The following is a 14,207-nucleotide window of genomic DNA, read 5'->3' as shown; positions in this document are numbered from 1 at the left end:
CCAGAATCTGTTAGAAAGTCCTCTGAACCCCCAGCTTCATGCCTTTCTTGGAGGGCCCTAGAGCATTCTTCCAGGGCAAACATCTTTGGTACCAGAGGTACATTGGCATCCAACAAGTCATTCAATAGACGCTCATTCAACAGGAGTTCAACATTCAACAGTCATTCAACAGGAGTTCTCTCCTTCAAGGTTCTGGTGAACAGGACTGCTGGTCATGCTTCCTGCCTTCCCACAACCTACCTTCTAGTTAGTGGTGGCCAGGTAGGGGAGAAAATAAATAAACAAAGAGCAAAGGAATTTCTGCTAGTGACAAGCAATATTAAGAACTGAATGATAATTGTGTCACATTCTGATGTGCTTCTCCATTTTTTAAAGGAATGCCACAGAGACAAACAGAGCAAAGAGGTTGACTAGGAGACCACAGTCCTCTGGCTCTTTCACTAGGGTGGGAGGTGTTGGAGGGCTGGTAGCTTGGCTCAGCCTCTAAGATGGGCAGCATTACAGCGTGTACCCAGACTTCCCTTCAAGCCAACAGCCCCACTTCTGGCAATATAATCTATAGAAATAATGTTACGTAGGCATTAAGGTGTAGGTACAAAGAAACTCCCATAGCAGGGCGTAGTAGCAACACGTTGTCAAAAACCCCAAAGTTCATCAGTAGGAGGGTGAAGAAATTATGGAACATTCACACGAGAAAGTACTTTGCAGCCACTAAAAGGAACGAAGTTGAGCTCCAAGATAAACTGTCAAGTAAAAAAGAGCAAGATGCAAGAACTGTGTGTTTCATATGCTGTCGTCTTTGAAAGTTATACATTATTTTTGGAAGGACCTATCAGAAGCTGAAAACCATTTTTGCCTTGGCCGGGGAATCCTGAATATTCTTTTGTAACTTCTGCATTCTCTATTTGTGCATGTATTAGTAAATAAATAGATATTTTGAAAAATTACACATTGTAGTATAAATAATTAGATATGAGCTGGGCATGGTGGTACATACCTCTAATCCCAGAAACTCAGAGCGGGCTGAGACAGGAAGATCACAAGTTTAAGGATAACCTCAGCAACTTAGCAAGGCCCCTAAGCAAATTAGTTAAGACCTTGTCTCAAAACAAAAAAATAAAAAGAGCTTGGGATGTGGCTCAGTGGCAAAACCCCTCTGGGTTTAATTCCCAGTACCAAAAAATAAATAAATAAACAAATAAAATGTACAAAATAAAATATATTTGTTTTATTTATATATTTATAACTCTCACACAAAGCTCTTTTCCTGTGTCCTCGCGCATCATAGTTCCAGCTGGGATGAATTTGAAGTGCTAGCCCTGGAGAGCACTCCTGGTTAGTGTGGTCACCTTTCACACAGCCAGGATTCAGTATGCGCTCTGCAAGATGGAGCTTAGGGGACAGTTCAGGGAAGGCATCTCCCCTTAGGATGGACTTCTGCCCTAGAAGACAGCACATACATATAAGATTCAAACAACTACCCTGACTAATGTTCTAATGGCGAATTGGAAAGAAAAAGACTTCTGGACAGATACTTCCCAGGACATGTGACATTCCAGTCCCCTCCTGTGTGGAACGGACCTCAGTTTCTAGGAAGGAACCTGTCCTAGCAGGCACATCTGCCTCAGCCCCCGCAGTGTGGGTTGCTGGGCTCTGGTGATGATGGACTGATAAGAGCGGTCAGCCACTAGGACAGTGTGAAGGCATGGATGGAAGTAGATGCCTTCCAGACGTCTGCATTCCAAGGGTAGTCTCTGGTTACCTCCAGTCCTCTGCCAAAGAAGGGTAAATAATGCACATCACCTCCGCTCCTCCTGGGAGTGCAATCTGTCCATGTTAAATAAAGCACATGTATGTTTCATTTGAAAGGAAATTTGCCATCGGTAAACTGAAATAGCCATAAAATGACTTTCAGCATCTACTTTTCAAATGCACCAGGTATGTGGCTAGTGGGTGTGTGAAGCGTTAACTTGCTGTAGGCAAAATCTCTACTAGGCAGGGTTCAGCTAGTGGTAGAGTGACCTAGAGTGGGGGTCCCTCTGGGGCTGCAGGAAGGAGACATGGCTCATTGGAAACAGCCCCGGCACAGCCCCAGAGCAACTGCATGTGCAGCTGAGTAGAGCAGCCTGGTCATGGAAGGCGAGGAGGACAGGAACTGCCCATCACCAGGGCGTGGACAGCCATTCTGCTCGCTTGCTCAGGAGCTGAGTGGCGCGGACTCTGCTGCACACAGTGAAGCCGAGTACAGATGTGAGCTCACAGGCCATGGGTCTCCCACTGCAGCAGGAACCTCAGGGGAAAATCCAGAGGTCTTTCCAGGCAGGACTGTGCCCAGGGCGCTCACAGGGGAGGAAGTTAGTAAATAGTGAGTCACTGCAGAGGGCCCAGCTAGCTTTGGGCTGGGGTCCCTTCCCCAGGTTTCAGGGAAGGCCTTTGTTTCTGCCCTGGACAAAACACAGCCTCTGATATTCTATGTAGAGGGAGGAGGAGGTGGGGAGAAGAAAACCTGAGAGAGAAAATAATCCTGTCAGAACTCTGGAGCTCAAGACACAGAGTGGCTGCCTCCCAGGGAGGGACGGTCTTATTGCAGGCAGCACATGTGTCGGAGTCCTGGGGAGTCAGAGTGACAAGTGCATGCAGTCTTGGATTTCAGCTTGATTGCTGTCTTCTATCTTTTGAGACCCTTTTTGGAGTCACTCAGTCCTGAATCAGATGACTGAACGAAGCTCATTGTGTCTCTAAGGTCAAGGTCTTCCACAGTATCAGACCAAGCTACAGGTTCCCTATGTCTTAAATTTTCTTAGAATTGTCGTGTGGAAGGCCAGTGGAGATCTGAGCACTCATCGTACAGACCCAGAGGGGTTAAGTGACTTGGTTAAAGCTCTCAGAAAACCTGGGACTAGAATTGAAGATTTCTCCAAGCAGAGTTCTTTGCTGCTTGAAAAATAACAGTAATTTTCCACTTTCACATTCTTCTCTACAAACACTTTTATTCACCCTGTGTGGTCGATTTCCTTGTCCTGCAAAGAGCTGAACATGTTGATTCAGTAGGAATTGAGAGAGAAATAATGCCTAAGCCCGTGTCTAAGGGTCTGAAAACCTTATGTGATTAAAGGCATCCTAATTGACAAATAATGTCCGGATTCAACAACAATTGAGACACATGGACAGACTCCAGCAAATGTGAAGTGAAGAAGACAGACAGGCCAGCCTGTCCTTGGGGAGTCCTGCTGCTCAGGTCACCTCACCAGCCAGTGATGTCTCCACGTGGTCAGGGTTTCTGCACTTTATCAACATAGGTGATGATCACATGGCCCCAAGTGAAAGGAACTGTGCGTTCTCCAGGTCAGTAAGTCTAAACAAACCACATCATTTGGCACCAAGGGCCTTGCTCTATCAGAACCTCCCAGTTTGGCAGCCCGTCTTGATCAAGTCAACCGGATTGTTGCCACTCTGCCCATCTGTGAAACACAACTAAGGCCAGTGCCTGTACTGCCTCATGCGACATGTGTCCTGGGAGTGAGAGCCCCCCCCCTCTGCTGAGCCAGCACAGCGGTGCTTTGGGGACATATGCTGCCTTATGATGTCACATGTCTGGTTAATCTTAACTCTGAAGTTAATCTTCCTCCTTAAGAACACTCTTTAGGGGCTGGGGTTGTAGCTCAAGTGGTAGAGCACTTGCCTCGCATGCTTGAGGAACTGGGTTCGATTCTCAGCACTGCACATAATAAAGGTCTGTTGACAACTGAAAAAATATTAAAAAAAAAAAAAAGAACAGTCTTTAGTAGTCTGCTCCTTGCTGAGGCCTCTGCGTCACTCTCTAAAGAAACATTATTGATTGTTTCTGAAAAACACCAAGGATACAAAAATCCCTTAAGGGGCTCATGGTCTCATTATAAAGGCATACCTGCAGGAAATGATGATGGCGTGGTGTGGTCAGAGCACGTGGACTTTGCCTGGACAGTGACTAGAAATCTGACTGGGAGCCACAAGCCCTGTGCTGTTTCTTCTCCTGTTGGTTCATCTCTGAAACCCTGAGCTTCACCCTGAAGGCAGACATCATATCAGTCCCCACATCTGAAAGCTGGCTTATTCTCTTAGTCTGCTCTGTGTTGCTGCAACAGAATAACTAACGCTTGGTACTTTTATAAGGAAAAGAGGTTTATGTAGCTCACAATTGTGGAGTCAGTAAGTCTCAGAGTGGGTGGCCTATCTGTTCCGCTTAGGGTAAGTAAGGGCCTCTGGCTATATCACATGGCAGGAATGCCCAGGAGAGTGATGAGTAGCACACACAGAAAAAGTCATATGGTGAGACAATGGAGAGGGTTGGCTCATGCTGTCATGTCAGCCTTCCCTCACAGGAAATGACACCCTCCTCTGAGACTCAGTCTTCTCTGCAAGCCCAGCCCTAATCCCTCCACGAAGGTGGTCAGCACACAGTCACTTCCACCAGACCCCACTTCTTAAAGTCTTATAACCACCGTTCAATACCCTTTCACTGAGGACCCAACTTCCAGCACATGAGCTGTGGGAGACACCATGTTGAAACCACAGCACTAGTGTCAGGGACAAGAGAGTTCCCACATGTCCATTCCTTCACTTTTACCCCAATGACTGCTTCTCTAGCCAGAGGCAGGAGCTTCAAGCCAGTATCTCTCAAGTGGAGTGTGCACAGGATCAGCTGAGAAGGAGAAAACACCGAAACCCCTCCTCAGGGTGGGATCCAACCCAGTTCTCTACCACTGAGCCACCTCCTCAGCCCTTTTTTATTTGTAATTTTGAGACAGGATCTTACTGAGTTGCCCAGGCTGGTCTGGGTCCTCCTGGCCTCAGCCTCCCAAGTTGCTGGGATTGTGGGCTGCACCACTGTGCTAGCTTACATTCATTGTTATCTTTAAAAAACATAATAAAAAATGTTAAGTTTCCCCCAGCTTTTAGGTTCAATGATGCTGGCACCCTCCATAGGTCTTTCTGTTGGGTGGGCACATCTCACGTACAGCAGGCATGGTGCCCTCAGGAACAGAGTGGTGCCCAGAGCAGAGGGGGGCGTCCCACTCTTTTCCCAGCTGCAGTTTATTTGTGCTTGGTTGAGTGGATTTAGGATAGTGTCACCTGAAGTTAGGGGTGTGCAAACAATGGCCCTTGGGCCAAATCTGCTCTGCTGCCTGATTCTGTAGATAGTTTTATTTGAACAGTCAGGTTCACTCATCTGTGGCTGCTTCCAGACAACAGTGACTGAAAGAGCTGTTGACTAGTACAGGTGAAGAGACTCCACTCCTCAAAACATAAACAAACTCTGCTGGAAGTGGTGCTCATGTCTGTAATTCCAGCAGCTCAGGAGGCTGAGATGGGAGGATCACAAGTTCAAAGCCAGCCTCAGCAAAAGTGGGGTGCTAAACAATCAGAAATAAAATACAAAATAGGGCTGGGAGTGTGGCTTAGTGGCTGAGTGCCCCTGAGTTCAATCATTGGTACCAAAATAAAACAAAACCACCCTAAACACTGACTCTGAAGCCTATTACAGGAAATGTATGCCAGCCCCTGTCCTATAGAGTTCAATTTGTATAGAATTATGGGGGGTGCTTATAACCACAGTGATCTTTATAGCACAGCTAGGTTCACTGCTCTCATGACAAAGTTCTGGAAAAAAATGGTGAATTTAAAGATGAGTTATATTTTTTTTAGAGTGTGAAAACACCCTTGTTTCAAAGTTGCTGACCTTCTTTTCTGAGGACAAATATCTAACTCTAGTGACCTATAAGATACTTTCAGGGGAAAAAATACATAAACTGTCTTTTCAAGGTAAAGGGACATTTTGAAACAATGAATGAGAAATGCTTACATATTTCACAAGATCCTGGTACAGAGAGTGTTTTGAAAAAGAATATTTTTAAGTGTTTCTATTTTATATGATTCTGTTTCTAAAAAAAATATGTGTATCACAAAAAATGTTCACATCTGCATTCTTATAAACACTGGGAACTAGAATTTTGTTTTATTCTTTCTGAAAACCATCTCATTGAGGAGTCTCAGTGAAATTTCCTTATATCTTAATGAGAATATAACACCTTCCTATTCATTTTTAAGAATCACTGATTGAGAACTGGAAATTTGCAAATTGAATTTTAACAGAAATTTTTGCCCAAGGAGGTTAAAAATGAAAACTGAGTGTTGTGCATTGGTAAGCTCAGCCAATGATAGACTGCTTCCGTTTAGATGTGTCCTTATGATATATTTTCATTACTATTATTATTTTAGTAATATTTTCTGTATACTTTTTATTATTTAAATTAAAAATAATGAATTTGTTTTAAAGTATTTGGTACCCTGACAATTTTTTATTTGTAATATTAATTATAGAGAATGGTGGGTATCACTGTGGCATATCTGCACATGCACATAACCACTTAATCATTTCACCCCCAGGACATCCCCTCCCACTCCCCTGCCCCACCCCCACTCCCACCCTAGGGGTTCCTCTTCTACTTTTTTCACGTTCCCCCCCTTAACTTTGTGTATACTTGATAAACAGAAGAAAACCACTCACATAAATATGCATACAGTGAAGTTCATGCCCCTAAAATTTTTAAATATTGCAACGTATACAACAGAGACTAATGATTTTGAGTGTGAACTTGGAAGTTTGCAGGCTTAGGTTTAAGTAGAGCTCTGCACTGGTTATATTCTCTGGATTAAAATAATTATATACTTTATTTTCTTAATTGTAAATTGAGATAAGACAACTGAGATAAGGCTCAAGAGTTTTTGGCACAGAACCTAGTCCATGGTTCATATTTAGCAGGTGTCAATTCAGACTTATTAAGTGTCAGTAAGTATTATCACAGTACCTGAGTATCTCCAAGTTCTCCAGCTTTGCAGGTCTCCTCTCCACAATGTTCTCCCCATCGAGGAGGTTGACTCCTCCTCTCCCACTTGTTCATGGGAAGGCCAGTATAATGCTTCAGATTTTTATAGAAGGTACTCACCTTAGTCTGTTCACCCAGCATAGCATGGGCGACCTATAAACAACAGAGAGCCGAACCTCACAGTGTAGAGGCTGGGAAGTCCAAGATACAGGCTCCCACAGATTCAGAGAGGGCCCTCTTCCAAGTCACAGGATAGTGTCTTCTCATGGTGTCCTCACCTGGCAGAAGGAACAGGTAGTGTTCCTTTATGAAGATCCTAATCCCACTAGTGAGAGCTCTGCCCTCAGGACTTGGTCACATCCAAACGCCAACATACTGGGGATTGGGTTTCAACATGAATTTGGGAGAGAGAGGACACATTCACCCCAGAGCAGGCTTTGTTTTATTTCCCTAGTGGCTGCCTGATTCCCTCTCCTGGGTGAGTTCACTGTCATCTGCAGGCTCAGTCTGGTCCCTCTCCACAGGACCCCAGGAGAAGTCAATGACCCCTCTCAGGCATTCCTTAATGCACCAAAGACACCAGGCTGTCGCAAGACTTCACAAAGATCTCTGGATAACACAGGCCAGGGACAGCTCAGCACTGGAAAGAGTTTAGCTCTGAGGTATCAGACAATGCCTTTCCTGAGCTCTTAGCTGCTGCCCATTGCTGGCCAGTGTTGGGCCGGCCTGTCTTCATGATGTTGAGAGGTATGCTGTCCCTTCTGAAAGACTCCTGCCTTCTTAGATCTTTGCTGAACTTGTAGTCCAGCCCAGATTCTCAGACCACGACAGGCAACTATGTTGTGTCAGGACCCTGAGCCTAGCTGCTGTCCGGGCACCAGACTTCTCCAGGTACCACTCAACACACAAGTGAAGAGCGCTCCAGGAGATGGATGAGCTTGATCTGACCTGGTCCATAAATCTGGAGGTGATGAACAAAAAAGTCACTTTCAAAATCAAGAACCCCTTTAACACACCTTCCTAAGCAAAATACATTTACCGCCAATGAATTAATAGGAGATTTTGATTGGACTGGTTTTGTGTTTTGACTCCAAAGTTTCCTGGTGGAATTTTTTAGGCAAGGCTCAAGGTCAAAATTTGTCTACTTCCTTTCTCCCATAGGAGTCTCTATAGCAGAACTGGGACAATAAAAGATTTATTATCCCCTTTTCTCAAGATCAGCCCTAGGAGTTGTAGTTCCTTCCCTCCCCACTACCATCACTACCAGTAGCAGCAATACCATCATGACCATCACCACCACTATGACCCACACAGCTACCCTGACCATGAACACCAGCCCTACACCATCAACATCAGTCACCACCAATGCAAAGGACCACATCATCACCACCAAACAGCTATCATTGCCTCCTCTTCAGCCTTCCCGAGGCCCTGTGGTGACTCTACAAAATAGGCACGTCTGTCCCGTCTTTCTAACTCTTTGCTCACCAGATGCCCATTTCTGGAGAGAGGAGAAAACAAAACCTATCCCTCTCCTGATCTCTTGCTTCCACAAGCCAGACTGACCTCGTTGGATTTCAGACTTGGTCCTGAGCTTGGTAAGCACATAGTCGTGATTCTGAATGTTTGTTCTACCCTGTCCAACCTATTGTCTCCCTTTGTCTCCTGAGAAAACTCCCTGCTCCATAGACTTGGGAAGCCCCACCTCTATCCAGACAACTCTAACTCTTGAAAAATGGGGTTAAGAATCATGATAAGTGACCCCTTACCCCTATTGGCTCCTTTGGGTCTATGGCTATTCTGTGACAGAGAGCTTGAACCCTACTGAGACTGACCATTGGCCACACTGGAGCCACTTGGTTTCCATCACTCTGGCTCTGGATGGGAGGTTTCTGTTGAACCAGAACAGTAGGGCCAGGATTGCCCTTCAGCTGGAGGGTGTGCCAGGGCAGAGGCAGGAGCCTGCTCATAGCAAGTCTCCCGTTCCTCTGCTGCCATAGCCATGTGACATGGCTTCACAAACAGCACCAGCCACCAAGGCACCGCTTCCTAGTGGCTTTCAAATTTCTTCCCATACTGAACATGGTCTAATGTAGGTCACAGAGGGAAGAGAAATCTGATTTTAAAAAGCAAGAATGCTTTCCTGTAGTCGGGAGCACTGCTGCAGTGGAAAGAGGGATGAAAAGAGCACCTGGACGTCTCGAGTAACAACAAATCAGAGACAGTTTGGGTTCAATTTTCTGGACTGAATGGAAGTTGCATACAGTGTAGACAGCAGCAGGTTCTTGTGATGGTAAGTACATGTCCCAGAGCCACTGGTACTCTACTCCTTTGGGACTTCACAGACCCTTTCACCTTTCCAACAAACATTGGGAAATTTACACATTGGTAGTGCTTTTTTTTAATTATTATTATGACTTTATGTTAGAAGTCTTCTGATAATCCTCCAATATAATAGGATTCCTATTACTTGGATTACCTTCTATTGTATTTACTTTATACTTGTAGTTGGACACAATAACTTTATTTTATTTTTATGTGGTGCTTAGGGTTGAACCCAGGACCTCACACATGCTAGGGGAGCACTCTACCGCTGAGCCACAATCCCAGCCCCCTTTGGATTAGCTCCTACTATGGCTGTTACAAACTACCACAAACTTGAGTCTTACAACACCATGGATTTATTTACTCACAGTTCTGGAGGCTGGAGTCCTCCAACCAAGGAGCTGGCAGGACTGTGCTCCTTCCAGGCTCAGGCAGAATCTGTTGCCTTACTTTTATGGCTTTTGGAGGCCACTTGCATTCCTTGCTAGTGGCCTCATCCCTCTCTGAAGCCAGCAGTGTAGCATCTCCCAATCTCAGCTCACAAGCGCCCTTGTGGCGACACTGGGCCCCATGGGATACTCCCCTGCTGCAATTTGAATGATTTTCCCACCAGAACTCATTTTGAGGCTTGGTCCTCAATGTGGCAGTGTTGAAAGGTGTGCAGGATACCAAGATGGAGCCCTTGTGAATGGATCCATGCTTTTTCCATGGAGACGGTTAATTCTGGTGGGAGTTTGGCCCCTCTTCTCTTTGCACAAGTTCTCTTGTCTTTTTGCTTTTGCCACCACATGACAAAGCAAGAGGCCTTTGCCAGATCAGAGGCAGTTGCCTGATCTTAAACATTCCAGACACCAGAATCTTGAGCTAAATAAATATATTTTCTTTAGAAATTAGTCTTGGATATTTTGCTATGCCAAAAGAAAATGGATCTGTCATCTCCTGCCTCGAGATGATTAACTTAATCACATATGTAAAGCCCTTTTGCCATGAGGTAACACAGGATCCCAACACAGGCTCTAGACATCTTTGTGAGCCATATTCAGTTTACTACCCAACTCTTCCTGCCACCATGGGATAAAATCTGATTGTATCCTATGAGCCAGACGTTGTGCTGCTTTACATGCTTTCTCTCAATTTGTCTGCAAGCCAAGTACTAAAATTGTGTAAAGAGCTTTCTTGGACAGGCTGTGACTTAGCTGCACTTTCTGATAAATGACAGTAATTTATCAAAAATTGAGTAATGATTCACAAAATCTGCAATCCCACTCCTGTCGAGCACTGACTTGCACATGCCTATAAACTAACTAAAACTGTAGCTTTAGAAAGTTGTAGCCATAAAGTCTATAGTCCTATTGGAAGAAATTTGCAGTTAGAAGAAATCCAACCACATTTTTAAGTGGTAGAATTGAAAGTCAAACACTGGGCTCAACTGGCTGAAATCACTGAAACCAACGTTAATTAAATTTATGGTTGCTACCCCTAAATTTAACTGGACCCAGCTTAGAAAATATGACAAGCTCTTGAATGAAATACTATAAAATGCATAAACTTCAAAGGGGATTTGTCAGCAAAATCTGGGTTGGGGACCAGAATCTGTCACTGATGATCAAGAAACAATTTATAAACTGACGGGTGCACGGGAATGTATTTTTATTGAATGCCTGTCATGTAGTCAAGTGGCATCTGTTCAGTGCACTCTTGTCACTCATTGGTTTAAAAGGCCTTTCTTTGTGTACTGTGAAGTACTTCACAGCTCCACCGCTGAACACAGGACCTACCAAATGACAGTTCCTACACTTGAGACTTGCTAAGTATTGTAAGGATTAGCAGCTCTTGAACATGTGGTTGACCCTCTCAACTATTTAATTTAATTAGGACTATTTTAAGATTGAAGAATAATTGAGAAATAACTAATTATTGAATTTGCCTATAGAAATAGTCAAGCCCAGTGGTTCCCAGGCTGACTGAACTCCTGAAGCACATGGGAATCATTACATCAAGAGAACTGAAGGTCTCCAGACTAAGTATGTTCCACATATCAATGTAGCTATATATGGCTGTGCTGAGTGATAGTTTGCTTAAAAAGAAGCATCCAGATCCTAGTAGCTTTTGGTCACAATCAAGTACTGTCATGAAGGTCTGTGAAATTCTGACATACTTAAAATGGTTGGGCACTGCTCCATTGGCTTGAAGAATTTAGCAGGCGTTTGTGAAACATTTCTAACACAAACACTTCCATTCATGTAGGATTAAAGCTTCAAAAGAGCTGCCATCTGACAGTTCTACAGAGGAGTTAAGTCTCCCAAAAAATATTCAAGGACTTAAAACAATGAAACAAGACCAACAATGCTGATGAAACCTTTCCATACTTACAGCCCACGAGGAACACAGGCTAGCAAGCTCCGGAGGTGGAGAGCAAGCACCCACGCACTGCACACCACTAACTTGCCTGCAGTGAGCACTCAGATCTATAAACTAGAAGACTTGGTCTTTGAAACCCAAAACTACTAAGAAAAATATACCTGGATTTTAATTTTTAAATGAATGCTATTGGTTGTTTCAAGAAGCGCTTTACAGAAGACTTTTGCATTGAAGGGTCTTGAAGTTTGAATGTTACTATCAGTCTTTTTTTAAAAAGTCTACTTCAGAGATGAGAAACTAAGCATGTGAAAGGTTATGATTTGTCCCAGACTGTGGTATAGTTGTAACCCAAGAGCTCAAGTTGTTCAAAGATCAAATATTTGCAATAAAATTGAGTGCTGTGGGTTACAATCCAGGAAAAGTGCTGTACGGAATGCCCTTTGTTGAATTCCAACTAAGGAAAGAGCTAGACACATTTATAATCATCTTTTCTTAAATGAAACAAACCCTTGATTCAAACTAACAGTACACTATTCTGATATAGTACATTAAACTGACAGCATGGTACTGGGTGTTAGTCATTTTTAGATGTTGTAAAATAAAGATTCCTCTTATTTCAGAATCTAATGCTTATTTTTATCATTAAATAATCATTTACTTAACCAAACAGGTAACGGAAAACACAATCAGGTTTTAGATTATTAATCCTAAGGCACCCAATATTTAATTCTAAGACACAAAAGAATCTTAACTACAGAACTGTAACACTGGTCTGTCTTATCTCAAGGAATTCAGGCTTTTCTTCCTAGAAACTTTTTTTTAAACAGGGTCTCACTATGTTGCCCAAGCTGTTCTTAAACTAGTTCAAGTGAGCCTCCTGCTTCAGCTTCCCAAGCAACTGAGATTATAGGGGTGCCACTGTGTCCAGCTTCCTAGAATCTTAGCCAAAGTTTAAATGAACAATAAATTCCAGCTTTCTTAAAATGATGTAAATTATAGTCGTGCTGGTAGAAGTTACCAAATACCTTTTAGTATGTTTTAAATGCTTATAATCATTTCAAACTTTAGAGTTGTTCTCATTTAGAATATACAGTGCTATTGCAAAACTCTAAGCATTATGGTGAAGGGTAAAGTCCTACCAGAGGGGCTCCCATATACCAGTGAGATGACCTTAAGTTGCTGAAATCCAAAGAGTCCACAATTCCTTTTTATATTTTCTTCACAGAATTGAAGGGGACAATGGCTCACGTTTTTCTCATGCTGTTTGCTGATATTAATGTACTTTCTGTGGATTTCCGGGGCAGTCAGCATGTTCTGATAGGTCTGTTCAGTCATTCAATCACACATCTGTTCATACCACCCAACAGCCAGCCAGCCAGCATTCACAGATCACCAACTATGTGGTGAATTCAGGCATAGTAAATGGAAACAAAACAACAAGTTTTTAAAGAATTACCATACTTTTATTTTTGCTTAGTTTTATTAAAAAAATAAATATGTCATAAAGCTTTTGTTTCTTTTAGGGAGAAAAAAAGGAACAGGTTTCATAAAATCAAATAAGCAATGGTAAGGTGTCTTAACTTGGAAAAGATTGGGAATCACTGGTTTAAAGTTATAACTAAATGAAAGAACATCTGCCACAGTTGCCTGTTTCGTGCCAATATAGCAAACAGGGTCAACTAGGGCGAAATAAATAGCTGTGTGGAAGCCCTGTAAGTGCTCGAACAGGCGATTCACTGAGACATCAGTACAGCTATATCTTGCTTTAAACAACACAGAAGTTCCTGAAAAGTCCTAGGTAAATGAAATAACCATGAGTGTACTAGGAGAGCTTGGTGTCTGAAGGAATTCTGTGGTGAATTCTGTGAACAACCACTGCCACTCTAGTAAAGATGCAGGATTTGCTTTGCTTGAGGCGAAGCACAGCTGCTGTCTCTGAGTTGAGGCAACAGCAGCATGTTGTTCACCTTGCTGTGCTCCAGAGCTGGGGTGGGGCACAATTCCAAGTTTGTGTTTCTATTAACTGAGTAGTGTAGGACACAGCCAGCCAGGGGACCCAGCTGTACCCAGCAAGGCAGGCACAGGGCAGACTGCCACCTTTAACAGTGATTTCAATGCAACAAGTACTTCAGAGAATCTACTGTATGCAAAGCACAGTAATAAAACTTATCGGCTTGGTTACAGATGTACTTCCTTTCTCTTGAAACCTCCAGGCAGTCGCTAGATCTGGAACCCCCAAAACAACGATACTCCTAACCCTTAATACTGGCTTTAACCAGTTAGCGGCCCAACACCTTAGAACCAAGGTGGATGATAATGGACTGAGTTTCCCAATGCTGAAGTTAACACAAGAATCTTATTTTATATAACTAGATAATGAAAAATTTTGCTGGTGACATATTTTCAAATGGTTCCTTTTTTTTTCTCCCCCGCTTTCCTAAACTTCCTCTAAACAGAACTCTGAATTCTCAGGCAAACTGTAGAACAGTTCAAGTCATTAATAGTCTTTTACTGAGTGATGTGTTTCGGTCCTGCTGACAGAAATAAGAACTTCTTTCTAGCCACCAAAATGTTATGAACTTATACTATACCAAAGTAGTGATGTTCTGGATGGATATAAGCAGGATAGTATCAGTTCCAGTCAGTTTTATCAGT

The sequence above is a fragment of the Marmota marmota genome, unplaced genomic scaffold (assembly GCF_001458135.2).
Source record: "Marmota marmota marmota unplaced genomic scaffold, marMar, whole genome shotgun sequence".
NCBI lineage: Eukaryota > Metazoa > Chordata > Mammalia > Rodentia > Sciuridae > Marmota > Marmota marmota.
This window is presented reverse-complemented; position numbering follows the sequence as displayed.